Source organism: Carcharhinus amblyrhynchos, chromosome 2 (assembly GCF_965287045.1).
Source record: "Carcharhinus amblyrhynchos chromosome 2, sCarAmb.v2.hapA, whole genome shotgun sequence".
NCBI classification, from domain to species: domain Eukaryota; kingdom Metazoa; phylum Chordata; class Chondrichthyes; order Carcharhiniformes; family Carcharhinidae; genus Carcharhinus; species Carcharhinus amblyrhynchos.
The window spans coordinates 22,483,330-22,500,396 of record NC_137325.1 but is presented as its reverse complement, the minus strand read 5'-3'; the positions used below and the strand labels follow the sequence as shown (position 1 = coordinate 22,500,396).

The window sequence follows — 17,067 nt, the reverse complement described above, 5'->3', positions numbered from 1 at the left end:
CCAAGCTGGTATACCAGCAGTTTGTGCATGCCCAGTGAAAAGCAGTTATGAATAGACCCCGAACAAACTTCCCCTTAAAGTAACAGGACACAAGAGTCTGCAAGTACGTGATAAATATTTGAGCTTTAACTTGGTATTATGAAGGGATTCTAGATATTCCTCCTTTTCTGGGGAATATAGAGGAGAAATACAAAGACCAATGATGACTCTGGACACCACTTAGATACCAGTAGCCAACTTTGGAGGTGTACAGATAGCCAAGAGCAGGAATCCAGATTCATAATTTTATGAAAGTAATTAAACTATGCGGTGAATAGTCAGAAGAAAAATAAATCGAGTGGCTTTGTGGGAGCGGTTAGCTGCCACAAGAACACTCACTCACTGTTTCCCTGTTTTGAACATTCCCGTTGACCAACTTCAATGTGAAGACAAATTTTTTTAAACAAGATCCACTAGGGTTGTACACTATTAGAACTCTCAGTTCCTTTGAAAGTTTAATATGGGGTTATTCATTGACATCCAACCTAACTGAAAACTTACCCACGTTCACATTTGCTTTACACTCATTCTGTCCTCCCAGTTTCCACGTGATCTTCCAATACCCCTCATTACAACTCAAACCACGTTCTTTCAACGGAAAAGGGTTACATCAAAACACACAGCACACAATTAAACCTTAAGGTCAACGGGAACCACTGCCTATTACATTTCACAGCTTACAAGTGAAAACCAGTAGCAACTACAGTTATGAACATTTGTAGATAACAGTTACATAGACTGGTAATTAAAATGCGAGTTTGAAGTAAGAACTTTTAATGTAGTATTTCATGTTTGCTGCATCAACGTAACTGTTAGGAAGTTCCTTGCACCAGCTGCTTTAGATTGACAGATCGATCATAAATAATTCCACATTGAGGAAAACATTTCAGAAGAAATTACACATTTCAACCAGTTTACAGCAATTTTGCTGAGAGGTTAATAACAAATAATACACAAGGTATTACAATTCTTACAATGAGGCACAAAGCAGATAGTTTCAAAATCTATGGTCTTTGCATTTTCAGGGCCCGCTACCCTTCTACACAGCAATCATGGGGGCACAGTGGTTAGCACTGCTACCCCACAGTGCCAGAGATCCAGGTACAATTCCTGGCTTGGGTCACCGTCTGTGAGGAGTTTGCATGTATGCACGCTTGAAAGACATGACCTGAACAGGTGCTGGAGTGTGGCAACTAGGGGAATTTCACAGTAACTTCATTGCAGTGTTAATGTAAGCCTTACTTGTGACTAATAAATAAACTTAACATTTCACCTGCAGTGTTACATTGGGAAGCAAAATAGCTTGGAATCTAAAGTGAGCTTAACTGTGAGTTCTAAAGAGGTGGTGTGTTCAAATTACAACATCTGGATAAAGCTGGCCCAAGGCAGCCCAGTACTGTTTTTGTGTTTTGTTAGCTGATTTGGTTTTGAAAGGATGCTTCTATCATTGCTGTCTCACTGATTAGTATGCCTAAATCAAAAACTAGATAAGAGTTGGTTAGATTAGAAATGAAGCAAATGCAAATTAATGAGCATGGATTTACAATTTATACACAACCTTCAAGATTTCCAAGTATACACTTTCACAAGCTGCATACAAAGTCAAAGAAAAGTAAGCTGAGCTATAAAGGCCAGAAAGGTCAGAGTCATTTTATATTGAGTTAGCTCATTTCAGTCAGGGTGATCATAGTTCTTTTCTGCTTAGCTTCTGGGGCAGGAAAAGAAAAAGTATCTTGGGTTCCTTCCTCTAAACTGCAATACAGTTTCACTACTGTATGAAAAAACATGGGGTCAGGATCAGATTCCCCTGCAAACTTCCTGGCTAACTGGTGGCACCTACTATTCAGGGAAATGAAGAATGAACATTTGGGTGAGGTACAAGAGAGCAACTAACAATTATGGAGTCAAACCAAACACGGAATAAATATGGTCAGAAGTAGAGAGTAGAAAGAAAGTTTAGTTAAAATGGAGGGAAAAGGTACCTAATTAAATTTCTCGATTATGTGTGATATTAGGATGACAGCTTTTTACTCCAGCAAACATTCATTCAATAATAGCATGAACAAGGTCTGTGTTTTCATAAAATATTGCAGAGGGCTGCATTTTGCATTTAAGCTATCAGAATAACCAGAACAATGATGCACTGACACATCTCAATTACCTTATGAGCACGTATTTAAAACTTTAGTTCTTACTGAGTCCATTGGAAGAAAAGGTCTGATTTGTTATATTGTCTGATCTGGTTTATCACTCTCAGATCAAAGCAGCAGGCAAAATAAACATTTACTTTCAGGTTTCTTTACAGATCTTAAAAACAATCTTTACATTACACACTCACACACAAGTCATCAAGTTGAAATGTTAATACTTTTGAAACAGGATGACTCCAAGATGCCGGTCAGGAAGCCTATCAACTTGTATCTTGCAGCTCTGCTGTTCTGTGGATTTAACCTCAAATGTGATGTTTAGTTACCAGTTTTCACTCCATGGTGGCTTAGTCTGAATCCCAAAACGCAACAAACTTTTTCAATTCACTTGATACATTCTTAAACAAATAAATTTTCACTCTTTCATCTTCTGGCTCTTATTTTAAATTGCTTTTCTCCTTCTCATTACCTGCCTATCATCTTTAACCCATATCATTGCAACTACTTTCCCCCAAAATCACATTCAATGTTGCACCTCTGATCAACTGTTATTAAAATGCTGCTAGGTTACGAGACTCCTCAGGCATAAAACTACGAAGAAGCAGTTAAGAACATCAAGGGAATTTACAAGTATGGTAAACTAAGAAGCAGCAATATGGAAACCAGCAACAGCAAATCTATGAAAGCAATTAAAGAGATCTCAATAATTCATACGAGGCTTTGTATTTGCATGGCAAAAGCTCAAACTGAACATTACATTAAAACCCTCAAGAAACTAATTCATTGCACGCAACTTTCACTTCAGGCCAAATTAACGTTTACATCCAAGCATATCTCTTACAGTCAAGAGAATTTTTCCTTTGATACCCAAAGAGGCAGATGTACTGAGGTCAACTCATTTCAGCATTATAGAGGCATGATCAAACATAAAATATAGCACAATAAGACAGAGGTTTTACAGATCAACAGAACATTCCGCAACACACTATTAATAAATCATTCAAACCATGCAATTAGATTTTTCTGAAGTGTATAGAACAACTTCAATGCTGAAGCAGAGAACAGCACGATTTCCAGCCTGCAATCACTACCACTCACTGGAATGAGTGTTGGCAAACAAAATAAGGACTGACTTTTAGGCTTTCAACTTACAAGTAGCCGCCAAAACATTGATCATAATCATTTGTGAAAAATGGGAACTTAGGTGAGGTAGTGAAGAGTAGACTCTCTCTTCTCCAGAGCTGCATTCCAAGAGTCAGTGCCTTTAAGAATGAAAACTGGAACAAAGATCCTGTGCTCCTCCAATTCCCATCGCTCGAGGATTCCCAATTTTAATTGCTTTGCTACATTTTTTTGGGCTCCACAGTGACTAGCACTGTTGCCTCACAGCGGCAGGGGCCTGGATTCAATTCCAGCCTCAGGTGACTGTATGGAAATGCACATTTTCCCCATCTCTGCATGGCTTTTCTCCTACAATCCAAAGATGTGCAGGTTAGGTTAATTGGCCATACAAAGTTGCCCCTTAGTGTCGGGGGACTAGCTAGGGTAAATGCATGAGGTTATGGGGATAAGGCCTGGTGGAATTGCTGTTTGTGTAGGCTCGATGAGCTGAATGGCCTCTTTCTGCACAGTAGGGATTCTGTTCTGACTTACTCCTTCATGACACTTCTGAACACCTACCGCTTTGACCACAAGTTTACTCGTCTGACTAATATCGCACATGGATCACTATCAATTTTTGTTTGATGATGTAGGTACCTGTGAAGCATCATATATGTTTTATTGCTGAAAAGATGCTTTATAAATAGTTACTTTTGATATTTCAAAGGCACAGGCAATTCACCTGCTGCATCAGCAAGTGATGTAATGCAAACTTATTAACAACAATCCCTCAGAAGTGATGGAAAGTCTCAGATAAAACTGTATGCCTCCCCACATAAATTAGAAGGAATAAATGTGACTAAACACATTGACGAAGGAAGAGCAGTGGATGTGGTTTATATGGGCTTCAACAAGGCGTTCGATAAGGTTCCCCATGCAAGACTTATTGAGAAAGTGAGGGGGCATGGGATCCAAGGGGACGTTACTTTGTGGATCCAGAACTGGCTTGCCCGTAGAAGGCAGGAAGAGGTTGTAGATGTGTCTTTTTCTGCATGGAGGTAGGTCACCAGGAGGTAGGAGTGCCCAGGGATCTGTTCTGGGACTCTTGCTGTTTATAATTTTTATAAATGATCTGGATGAGGAAGTGGAGGGGTGGGTTGGTAAGTTTGCCAATGACATGAAGGTTGGAGGTGTTGTGGACAGTCTGGAGGGATGTCAGAAGTTGCAGCGTGACACAGATAGGATGCAAGACTGGGCAGAGAAGTGGCAGATGGACTTCAACCTGGATAAATGTGTAGGTGGTACATTTTGGCAGGTCAAATGGGATGAAGGAATATAATATTAAGGGTAAGATTCTTAGCAGTGTGGAAGATCAGAAGGATCTTGGGGTCTGGGTTCATAGGACTCTCAAATCAGCTTTGCAGGTAGAGGATGTGGTTATGGTGTACTGGCCTACATCAATCGAGGAATTGAGTTTAGGAGTCAGGAGATAATGCTGCAGTTTTATAAGACCCTGGTCAGACCCCACTTGGGGTAATGTGCTTGATTCTGGTCGCCTCATTACAAGGATGTGAAAGCCATTCAACGGGTGAAGAGGACATTTACAAGGATGTTGCCTGGATTGGGTGGCATGCCTAGGAGGATAGGTTGAGAGAGCTCGGTCTTTTCTCCTTGGAGAGATGAAGGACGAGAGGTGACCTAACAGAGATGTATGAGATGTTGAGAGGTATTGATCGGGTGAATTCTCAGGGGCTTTTTCCCAGGGCTGAAATGGTTGCCACAAGAGGATACAGGTTTAAGGTGCTGGGGAGTAGGTACAGAGGAGATGTCAGGGGTAAGTTTTTCACTGAGGGTGGTGGGTGAGTGAGTGCAATCGGCTGCCATCGGTGGTGGTGGACGCAAGTTCGATAAGGTCTTTCAAGAGACTTCTGGATGAGTACGTGGGACTTAATAGAATTGAGGGTTATAGTTAAGCCTAGTAGGTGGGGATGTGATCGGCATAACTTTTGGGCCGAAGGGCCTGTTTATGCTGTAGTTTTTCTATGATTCTAAATAAGCAGTTAGTGGGCAAATTACTCTGGCCAATTTCATGCATTTCATCTTTGCTGTTTGCAAAAAATTACTGCCATCAATAAGCCTGCAAGGAAGTTCTCGCAGGCTCCGCCAGTCATGACGCACTGAGAAGATTTTTTTAAAAACACACAGTTGACTAACTAAATGAAAGCACATTTTAATCGTAAGTCAACTGCTCAATTTCAGCTATTTTTGGGTGAAAATCAACTGAACAGTGGACTCTATTTCTTTAATAATACAAATCAGTTAAATATATCCAATTGCAGAATGTCTTTTTAACAGTATCAATTTCAGAATAAGGGACAGGGAACTGTAAAACACAGCCTAGTGGTATAACCTATAAATCATCAGAAAATATAGAAAGATAATTGGCCCATTGCGAATTCACTCCTTTAAACAGATCATTTTGTGATATCGTGGATTGTACTCAACTGATTTGATCTTGAGGACATAAGATTATCTGTAACGACTGAAAATAAATTTGTTATAAAGGCAAAACTCACAAGATATCAATCTTAAACATAATCTTTATTATTGAGTCGTCTTTTTGGGCATAGAAAATCTAATAGTTGGAATGATATTCTCATCGTTTCATTATGTCGTAAAGACATTTTTAAAACTATATGAAAAAGGTCATAAGCTGTTTAAATCAAATCATACTTCCTGCTTATTTAAAAAGTGACTGCTGGATCAAAAAACATGGCTGCTGCAGGTCACATTATTTTCAATTTCGCTACAGTTCTACAAACTTCCAACAGTAACTATAGGTCGCAGATCAACCCCTTTTCTTGTGTAATCTCACACCTATCATTGTGTGGACCAATTACAATAAAAACATGGGGAGCAATAGATGGTCTATTAACCCAGCACAGATTTGCAATAAAGAGAAAGCTATCAAAACCGTTATACCTGCTGAGGTGCTAATAACCATTATTTATCTCCCAAGATGAATGGACTTTGATCAGAAACACAGAAGCTGATTGATAACCTGAAACTGACTGATCAATGAGTAATACCACATATCTGATTTGATGGACACTTCACTTATTGTTACACGTACTGGAATACAGTGAAAAGTACGGTTTCTTGCATGCTATACAACAGAAACACACTATTCAGGAAGTATAAAGGGAAATGGATAGCATGCAGAACAGTGTTGAAGTTACAGGTAAGAAGAAAAAAGATCAGCTTAATATATGACAGCCATTTAAAAATCTGATGGCATCAGGGAAGAAGCTGTCCTTGAGTCTGTTTTCAGACGTGTTTTCAGACTTCTGTATCTTTTTCCCAATGTGAAAAGCTGGAAGAGAGTATATCTGGGGTGTGTGGGGTCCTTGATTATGCCAGCTGCTTTTCCGAGGCAGTGGGAAGTGTATTTGATTTGAATTATTATTGCCACATGTATTAGTATACAGTAAAAAAATGTTGTTTCTTGCACTTTACAAAGCTGTACATACTGTACAGAGAGAAGGAAATAAGAGGGTGAAGAACGTAGAAATAAAATCATTGCTGAGTTTAGAGAAAGATCAACTTAGTATGAGGTAGGACCACTCAAAAGTGTGATGGCAACAGGGAAGAAACTATTCTTGAGTCAGCTGGTATAGGACCTCAGACTTCTGTATTTTTTCCGGACAGAAAGGGAAGAGAGTATGTCCACTGTGCATGAGGTCCTTGGTGATACTGGCTGCTTTTCTGAGGCAGTGGGAAGTGTACAGTAACAAGTCTCACAACAGCAGTTTAAAGTGGCCCAGTCACCTGGTGAAGGAGCACTGCTCCAAAAGCTTGTGATCCCAAATAAAGCTGTTGGACTTTAACCTGCTGCTGAGCGACTTCTTACTGTGCCCACCCCGGTCCAACACCAGCATCTCCATCTACATCATGGGACGTCTAGGCAAGAGTCAATGGATGGGAGGCTGGTTTCAGTGATGGACTGGGTTTCGTTCACAGTCCTTTGAAGTTCCTCGCAGCCTTGTGTAGAGAAGACATGCCAAGCTGCTTTGTCTATGGTGCATCTGTAAAAGCTGGAGAGTGTCGTAGCTGACATGCCAAATTTCCTTAGCCACCTCAAAGTAGGTATGTTGATGGGCTTTCTTAATTATAGTGCCGGTGTGGAGGTACCAGGACAGGTTGTTGGTGATCTGGACACCTAGAAACTCGAAGCTCTTCATCATTTCCACTTCATCCCCATTGATAGAGACGAGGACATGTCCTCCAATATGTTTCCTGAGGTCGATGACTAGCTCCCTCATTTTACTGATATTCAGGGAGATTACTGTCATCGCACCATTTAACCAAATTGTCTCATCTCTTTCTTGTACTCCATCTCATCATTGTTTGAAATTCAACCCACTACAGTAGTGTCATCAGCAAATTTGAAAATGGAGTTGGAGCAGAATTTGACCACACAATCGTAAATGTATAAGGGTATCAGCCACTGCCTTGCAGGACGCCGGTGTTTAGGATATTTGTGGAGGTGGTGTCCTTACCTGTCCTTATTGATTGCGGTCAATGGGTTAGAAAGTCAAGGATTGACTTGCAGAGGAGCAGAGCCCTTGGCTGCTGAGCTTGGAATGAATTTTGATGGAATTGTGGTGTTGAAAGTTGAGGTGTAGTCGATAAATACGAGTCTGACATAACTGTTCTTGTTATCCAGGTATTCCAGGGTTGAGTGTAGGCCTGGCTTTTCTTTGGTATAGGAATGACGGTCCTCTTCTTGAAGCAGATAGGAACCACAGATTGGAATAAGTAGAGGTTAAAGCTGTCTACGAATACTCCTGCTAGCTGGTCTGCAGAGATCTAAGTGCTAGGCCATAGATTCCATCCAGGCCAGTTGCATTCCGTAAGTTGACTTTCAAGAAGGCCGATCTGACATCTGTGATGGCACCCTCGGATGCCGGTTCAGCCGAAGTTGTTGGGAGTGCATGACGACTTCTTGCTGACCCCTTGCTCAAAATGAGCATAGAATGCATTCAGCTCATAGGGGAGGGCTGCACTGTTGCCAGTGATTCTACTCGCCTTTGCCTTGTAACCTGTTATGTCATGTAGACCTTTCCATAATTGATGGATATTTGTGAGACTAGCCTGGGACTCAAGGTTGGTCCATTATTGTCTCTTGGCATCTCTGTAGATTGTCCTGTAGATCATACCTGGATTTCTTGTGTAGGTCAGGGTCACCTGATTTGAACATACATAGGAATATATAGAAAATAGAAAACAGTTGTCCATTCGGCCCTTCAGGCTTGTGCCACTATTCATTATGGTCATGACTGATCATTTAATTCAATACCATAGTCCCACCTTCCTCCCATAATCCCTTGATCCCTTTATCCCCAAGAACTATATTTAACTACTTGTTTAAATCACAAGGATTTGGCATCAACTACTTTCCTTGGCAGTGAATTCCACAAATTTACTCACCTCAGCCCTAAAAGGTTTATCCTTTATTCTCAAACTACGATCCCTATTTCTGGACTCCCCCACCATTGGGAGCATTCTGTCTGAATCTACCCTGTCTAATTCTGTTAGAATTTTATAAGTGTCTATGAGATCCCTCTCTCTCTTCTAAACTCCAATCAATACAATCCTAACCGACTTAGTCTCCTCATCTGATAATCCTGTCATCTCAGGAGTCAACTTTCGCTGCACTCAGTAAAAAATATCTTTCCTCAGGTAAGGACACCAAAATTGCACACAATACTCCAGGTGTGGCCTCACCAACACCTTAAACCAGTGGTTCCCAAAGGGTGCGGAGCGCCACACTGATGCAGCAAGAGAGGATGGCAAGTGTGGCGGGAAGATTCAAAGACAATTAAAGAAACATTTAAACATTCATGTATAGAAACCCATTGAAGTTTCCAGATTTCATGCCATCTCTGTGTTAAGTGCAGTGTAGTATAGTATAGTGTGTTATTATTGCATTTATATTTAGTATTATGATTAATTTTTTATATTTGCAGATCATGGATAGATATTTTTCCAAAGTGAGAACAAGAATATCATGTGATGCTGAGGTCCATGTTGTGATTCAGAATCGCCATTCGAACACAGTGCTGAAGAAGTCGTTTAATTTTACGCCAATAACAGGCCCAAGCAAACCTCCAAAAAAGAAAGTTTGTCGACAATATATGGATAGCTATCTGAGTCTCGGTTTCACGTGGGCTGGAGATGGAAACGTACCTCGGCCTATGTGTTTGATTTGTGGTGAGAAGCTTTCCAATTCCAATATGGTCCCAAGCAAGATGAAAAGACGTCTGATGTCAAAACATGGAAATCTGGCAAACAAGGATGTTCAATATTTTGAAAGGTTTTTGGAACAGCAGAAATGCCAATCATATTTCAAAAAACAAATGACAGTCTCAGATAAGATGCAGACTGTATCTTAGCAAGTGGCTGAACTGATTGCTCAACAGGCAAACCACATACAATAGCTGAAAAATTGATTCAGCCTACCTGCAGCTTGATTGTGAAGACTTTGTTTGGGGATGATGCTGAGCAAGTTATGAAAATTCCTTTGTCTGATAATACAATTCGCAGAAGAATAGTTGATATGTTAGCTAATGTCGAGAAGCGTGTTTCCAAAAGTACGAAGAATTCTAAATTTGCCATTCAAGTTGATGAATCAATCAACACTAGTGGAAAAGCACCGTTGCTTGTGTACATCAGATTCATTCACAATGATGAAATAATCTTTCAGTTTTGCAAGGAACTTGAAAAACATACCAGAGGACAAGATATTTTCCGAACCTTGTTTGAGTATTTGGAAAAAGTTGAGATTTCATGAAATTCTTGTATTGGAATTTGTATGGATATCTACAGAAAAATTCGACTGGGTTAGAGACCTCTTTGCGAGTTCCAGCTGTTCAGGTCTGACACTGGACAAGGAGGAGGAAATGGTCTGCATTTTGAGTGATCGCACCTTGAAAATGAAACACAGGAGTATGCCACCAGACTCTTTTTGGATTTACAACCAGAAACAGAATCCACATATCGCTTCCAAGAGCATTAGCTATTCTTCTACAGATCTCCACGACATATCAGACCAGAAAAGAGAAAGGCTTCTTTGGTTGATGAGGAAATGAGTTTGTTTGTCTCAAATTAGACCTAACATAAATGAGATTACCCAACAAAAACAAGCTCACACCTCTCACTGTGTTTGTATACTTACTTAAGGTTACATATGTAAGAAGCTTGTCTATAAGTATATTTTGGGAATGAATCATGTTTTTATGTAGCTGCATTGCTTTATACTTTCTGGATGCCCCATGACCATATTATAAAGTAGTTGTGTTCTATGTTATAAATCAAGCACTGCTAGGAGTTCTTTTATTGTTTTTGAATGTATTTCTTATCTAATAAAAAATTTGGTGTGGTGTGAACAAATTTTTATTCTGAAAGTGTGACCCAGTGAAAAAATTTGGGAACCACTGCCTTAAACTATTGCAGCAAAACATCCCTATTTCTATACTCAAATTCTCTCGCTATGAAGGCCAACACACTATTTGTCTTTTTTTGCCTGCTGTACTGAAACGTTTACTTTCAGCAATTGACACAAGAAGACACCAAGTTCTGAGTATCCACCTCTCTCAATTTACACCCATTCAAATAATAATCTGCCTTCCTATTATTACTACCGAAGTGGATAACCTCACATTTATGCACATTATACTGAATCTGCCATGCATATGCCCACTTGCTCAGCCTGTCCAAATCACACTGAAGCATCTCTGCATCCCACTCAAAGCTCACCCTCCCACCCAATTTTGAATCACCTGCAAAAATGACCTAAGCACCTTTTGGATTTTGGGAAGTTCTAATGTTACATTCCGGGATGCCCAGGTCAGTCTGCTGTTTGATTTCCAGCCTGTCAACACCAAATCAGGTCTAAATCTTCTTGAAGCCCAGCTCTCCAAAAGACTCTGCCATCGTCTATAAAATGGACCAATCTCATCCTGCTGCATCATCATCAAATTTAAAGGAATTCCACAGTTCCTGATTTTAGATAGCCTAACCCACATGAACCTTAACGCTTACATGAAAGAACCCTCACCAGACACTGACATTCATGTGAAATAACATGGTGTCTTTGGGGTTCTTTTAAAGTTATTTTTGGTTGTAAAATTCTCATTTCCTATTTCTTTCTGGTATGTATACATGTAGTTTTGACGATCACTCTTTGGGTTTGAATGTATCAATAAACAATACTTCTGATTTAACCCAAAAAAAAGTTTGCTGCACATCACTTTAAAACTAACTTCACGGACAGAGGGTTTGGGAAAACATGCCATAGCCCATTTCAAAAAAGTTAAAACATCTCTGCTTATGGACAGATGGTGAGAAAAATAAAGGAGTTCAGTTCGCCTCTCGCCCCTGTCTGTAACAGCAAGACTGGTGGAAAACTTCTATTGTAAAAATGGGTGAAATTCAGCCAGATATATGACTTAATTATCAATTGACGCATATTCCAAGGTCTATAACAGTGGTTCCCAACCGTTGTGCTGTGCCACAGAAAGCTTGCAAGTATGCCACAGCCTGCTGTGGCTTTTAAACAGCGCGCATGCAGGAGCCTGAAGAAGATCAGAAAAAAAACCGGAACGTAGCACTGAATAGAGTGGGGGAAGGAAGAGGAACTGGAAGTGTGGTGGACCCAGAGTGGGAGTGCGGTGCACCCAAAGTTCTGACTGCTGCTGAGAGCCCAGTATAAATATTTTCTTCAGTGATCATTTGACAGCCACCAAATCTTTGAAGGACAGGAAGATCTGCCTGATGCTGAAGAACTTGCTTTCCAGGAATTTCTCCCTCCTTGGCACATTCCTTGGGGCTTACCTCACAGGCGAGAAAGTTTTCCCTTGATTTTGCAAAGTGCATTTCCATTTTCCTTATCACTCACAGTGGAAAGTGACCTTCCAAATTAGCACTCATCCATTTGCAAACATACCACAGGTTAGTTTAAATTTCTGGCAGGTATTGGGGCATTGGCTAGAATTCTAGCCAGAGTTACGAATGGGCCTGCCTAGTGCTAGTGTGCAGACAGTCTGGGATCAGCCTGCACATACTGTGTTGCTACATTTGCACAATAAATAACAGCAACAGCACATTCCGTTTAGGCCTGACGCCACACTTTAGCAGTAAAACACAAGCTAACAATATGATGGGGTAATCATAATTTTATCTTCCGTCCTTCTCCCCATTGCAAAGCACATATGAAAAAAAGATCCTTTACACTGTTTCTGATTAATTCCTCATAACTGTAATACAACACGAGTGCAAGTTTACTTGACTCAGTCATGTTGACAATCTGTGGCTTCAGAGCTGAGGTGCAATAGTTGAGGTTAAACTGCAAGTGCATCCACTCGCGAATACTTTGTCCTGTTGAGAATGAATGGCGGGCAGGTTACATGCACGTGAGATACATGGTTAAGAATAACTAAACCGTTTCCCATTAGGGAGATGGCTAAAAGCAATCAGATGAACAGCACATCACTGCAAAATGTGTAAACATCAACAGCAAATTAGAAGTTATTAATTTTCAACTCTGAGTAAAGCTTCAAACATCTGCAGCGTTCCCAAAACTGCAATCTAGTGTATATGCTTTGACAATTGCCCTGTAGTAAGACTATAAACAATAGTAAATGTAGCAAGACCGTAACCATAGTAAATGTAAATAAACATGATGTTTATGAGCAATCGATTCAGTTGAAAAAAATGTAGATGTGCCATGGAATTGTTTATCTCATTGAAATGTGCCGTGTTGCTGAAAAGGTTGGAAATCAGTGGTCTATAGCTCACTTATGCACAAGATGATTTTCCAGCAATTCATTTTGGAAGAGGCAACAATGCAGCAGATCACATCACCTTCAACTCACCCCACGCGATGGCTTCTCCTATCTCTGTAACACCTCCAGTCCTAAAATCCTTTGAGATATCAGTGTTCCTCTAATTCTGGCCTTGTTTGCATGCCCAATTTTAATCACTTCAGCTGCCTAGGCCTTATCTCCTGAAATTTTCTCCCTAAACCTCTTCACCTCTTGTTTCTCCCTGAAAATACTCCTGAAATCCAACCTCTAACCAAACCTTTGGTTATTGGCCTAATATGACGTCAGCAATGGCATCAAACAGGCTGTGTGCTCGCACCCACACTGTTCAGCATCATGTTTATTGCCATGCTGAATGATGCCTTCCAGGACAGTGTTGTTGGAATCAGCCTCAAGTACAGAGTGGATGGGAAGCTCTTTAACCTGAGGAGACTTCAAGCTATTACCAAAGTGAAAGAGACTGTTCTGAGAGATTTCCTCTTTGCTGATGACTGCACCCTGTATGCTGGCTCACAGCCAGAGATGCAAGTCAGTATGGACAAATTTTCAACGGCTTGTGACAACTTTGGACTCACCATCAACATTAAAAAGACCGAAGTTATGCACCAGCCTGCTCCTCATGCACCATACACAGAACCCATAATCACAAAGGGCAGAAACTACAGGCAGAGGACCAGTTCACTTATCTTGGCAGCACCCTCTCCCAAGCAGTGACTACTGAAACAGAAGTTAACTGCAGATTAGCAAAGGCAAGTTCTGCTTTCGGCAGACAGCACTCCACTGTATGCGAACATCGAGGAATCAGGCCAGCAACAAAACTGAAGGTCTACAGCACCGCGGTACTCACGATCCTCCTGTATGCCTGTGAAAAGTGGACTGTGTATCGAAGGCATGCAAGACAGCTCAATCATTTCCACATGACTTGTCTTCGCAGAATATTATGCATCACATGGCAAGACAAAGTACCAGATGCTGAAGTTCTCTCCACAGCAAGTCTACCATCAGTCCACACACTGCTGATGAGAGCGCAGACTTGTGGGCAGATCATGTCATCTGTACATCAGACAAGCGCATACCCAAGCAGTTCCTTTTTGGGGAACTCTCTGCTGAAAGGCGCTCGCATGAAGGGCAGAAGAAACGTTTCAAAGACACACTCAAGGCCTCCCTAAGTCACTTGACATTGACACGACCACCTGGGAAACGTGGGCACAAAACCGCCCTACCTGGCGCTGCCTCATCCACAAAGGCTGTCAAGCTCACGAAGCAAGGTGTATTGCTGAAGCACAACTTAAGTGCGAGCTGCGCAAGTCCAAAGCCACCAGCGCAACAACTACAGTGTCTACACAAGTCTGTCCAATATGTGCCAGGACATTCCATGCCTGAACTGGCCTGATCAGTCATCTTCGGACACCCGTAACCAGCTTCAAAATGACTAATGGTGTCGAGGTCCTCATCGATGACAACGGACGAACATCAACAACTGTGTTTACCCCAGTGTTGGCGAACACTTCAGCGGTCACAGGCATTCGGTCTCTGATCTTCGGGTAAGTGTTCTCGAAGGCAGCCTTCACAACACACGACACACAGTCACTGAGCAGAGACTGAGAGCCAAGTTCCGCACATGAAGACGGCCTCAACCGGGACCTTGGGCTCATGTCGCACCATCTGCAACCCCCATGACTTGCCTGGCCTTGTAAAATCTCACTTACTGTCCTGTCTGGAGACAATACACATCTCTTTAACTTATGCTAATGCTACCTCCACTCACATTATCTGCATCTTTAAGACTTGAATAGCAGTTTAGCTGTAAAGACTTGCATTCTAATCAGTATTCTGTAAACTATATGTGACTTTATATGCCTTTCTCTGATCAGAACCTTCCACACACCTGACAAAGGAACACCGTTTCCGAAAGCTTGAGAGATTACTATCAAATAAACTGGTTGGACTCTAACCTGGTGTTGTGAGACTTCTTACTGTGTGACAGTAGCCCAGACTCCATCGCCAATTTCCCTTTCCTAGGCCTATCCAACATCAATGAAAATGGCCAATAGACAGACATGGAATCATGGCCCATCTTAACATTTTATCTGACAATAAGAAACTTGGATTAAAATTTTGACATGTCTAAAGAAATGTTTATACCCTTCTTTGCTTCGTCCTTGCAAACCATTAAAACTTTATTTGTTTCCAAACTCTGAAATAACTTCTAATATCTTTCTTCTCAGATTATTAATGTCACAAGTAGGCTTACATTAACACTGCAATGAAGTTACTGTGAAAATCCCCTAGTCACCACACTCCAGCGCCTGTTCGGGTACCCCGAGGGAAAATTTAGCACGGCCAACGCACCTAACCCGCATATCTTTCAGACTGTGGGAGGAAACCGGAACACTCGGAGGAAATCCTCATCGACAGGGGAGAACGTCCAAAGATGTGCTGGTTAGGTTGACTGGTCATGCTAAATTGATCCTCGTGTGAGGGGATAAGCAGGGTAATCATCATGTGGAGTTATAGGATTAAGGTCTGTGTGGGATTGTGGTCTGTATAGACTTAATGGGCTGAATGGTCTCCATCTGTACTATAGGGATTCTATGAATTAAGTTGTGGTTTAAACTTCCATTAAAACTTATTTGCATAATCAAAGTTAAAAGTCACGAATCAGCACAATTTGGCACTGTTTTATATTGTTCTCCTTGTATTACAAAACGCTTCTTGATTATATTGAAAAGTGGTACAACTTTATTAATACAGTTGAAAATGGGTTCATCTCAAGAATGAAGTGTTTTTAATAAAACTATTAAACCACCCTTTAAGTAACCCCATTTTAAATATCTGAAAATTTAAAAAATAACAAAAAGAACCATTTACTAACTGATCTTCATGCAGTTTCTTCATTAATTCAATCTGTTAACGTTGAAAAGCTTTCCAAAAAAATGTTTATTAGTGTCTTTGTGCCTAAAGTACACTTTAAGGACCTTTTTAAAAGGACCACAAATAGACGCAATTAGTGGAAACTTGCCATGTTCATTAAATTGGCATGGGGTGTGACCAGAACCAGATTCCAGCTTTTAAACTAGCACAACATATTACAGAAACTTGGATGTGTGCTGGACATAATTTGCACTTGAAATTTCTTGATTTCTTTGCACTGGTTTGGTTTTGAGCAAGTTGCTCCTGGAAGCTAATGAAAACTCTATCTTGTATGGATTTGACACAGACTTTTATACCGTAAACTCAATCTAACTTCCTGACCATAAAGCACTAGTCCTTAAATCCATCTCTGCTGCTACTGGAGAGACTCAAAGTGACTGAAAACAGTCTCTTGGTATCCAAAATAATTCAATAATAGTTGGCTATGTCCACCAAGCTTCCCAGTAAAAATAAATCTAGTCCGTGCCCCTGACAGATTACAGACCCCTCCTTCAAGTACCATGTCTTAAGAGGGTGTTGGCAACCATGGACATCTATTGGATTGGCCCATGATGATGACTGAAGTACTGCAGTGCATTGCCACTGCTTTCTGTAACATAGCTGACCAGAAAACTCTCCCATTCTTATTACCTGCCATCAGACGTACTGAAAAGATCAACTAGTTTGGCCATGAACATACCCTTGCGGCCATCAAGTCAAGGAGTGGGACTTGAACCTTGAGCTTCTGACCCAGAGGTGGAGAATCCAATGCATCACAAGACCTCTGGACCACATGACAATATTGTCAAATAAAATGACCAAACTAGGTTGGGACCTATCCTTTGATCAATGTCGATGCAACTTGGAAACAACACTGCTCCCAAAGCCAGCTTAGCAGTGGCAGGCTGCATCTTTCCCGATTGCTTTAAATTGAACAGATATTCATCACCATTGAATAGAAAGCCAATCTGATTACATCCAAC

General features: G+C 40.9%; 1 protein-coding gene across 2 annotated transcripts in view; it reads right to left on the bottom strand.

Moving 5' to 3' along the window:
• Positions 1–17,067, bottom strand: part of marchf6 (membrane-associated ring finger (C3HC4) 6) — a 97,155-nt gene that overhangs the window by 70,779 nt on the left and 9,309 nt on the right. The gene's annotated exons all lie outside the window — the stretch shown is intronic.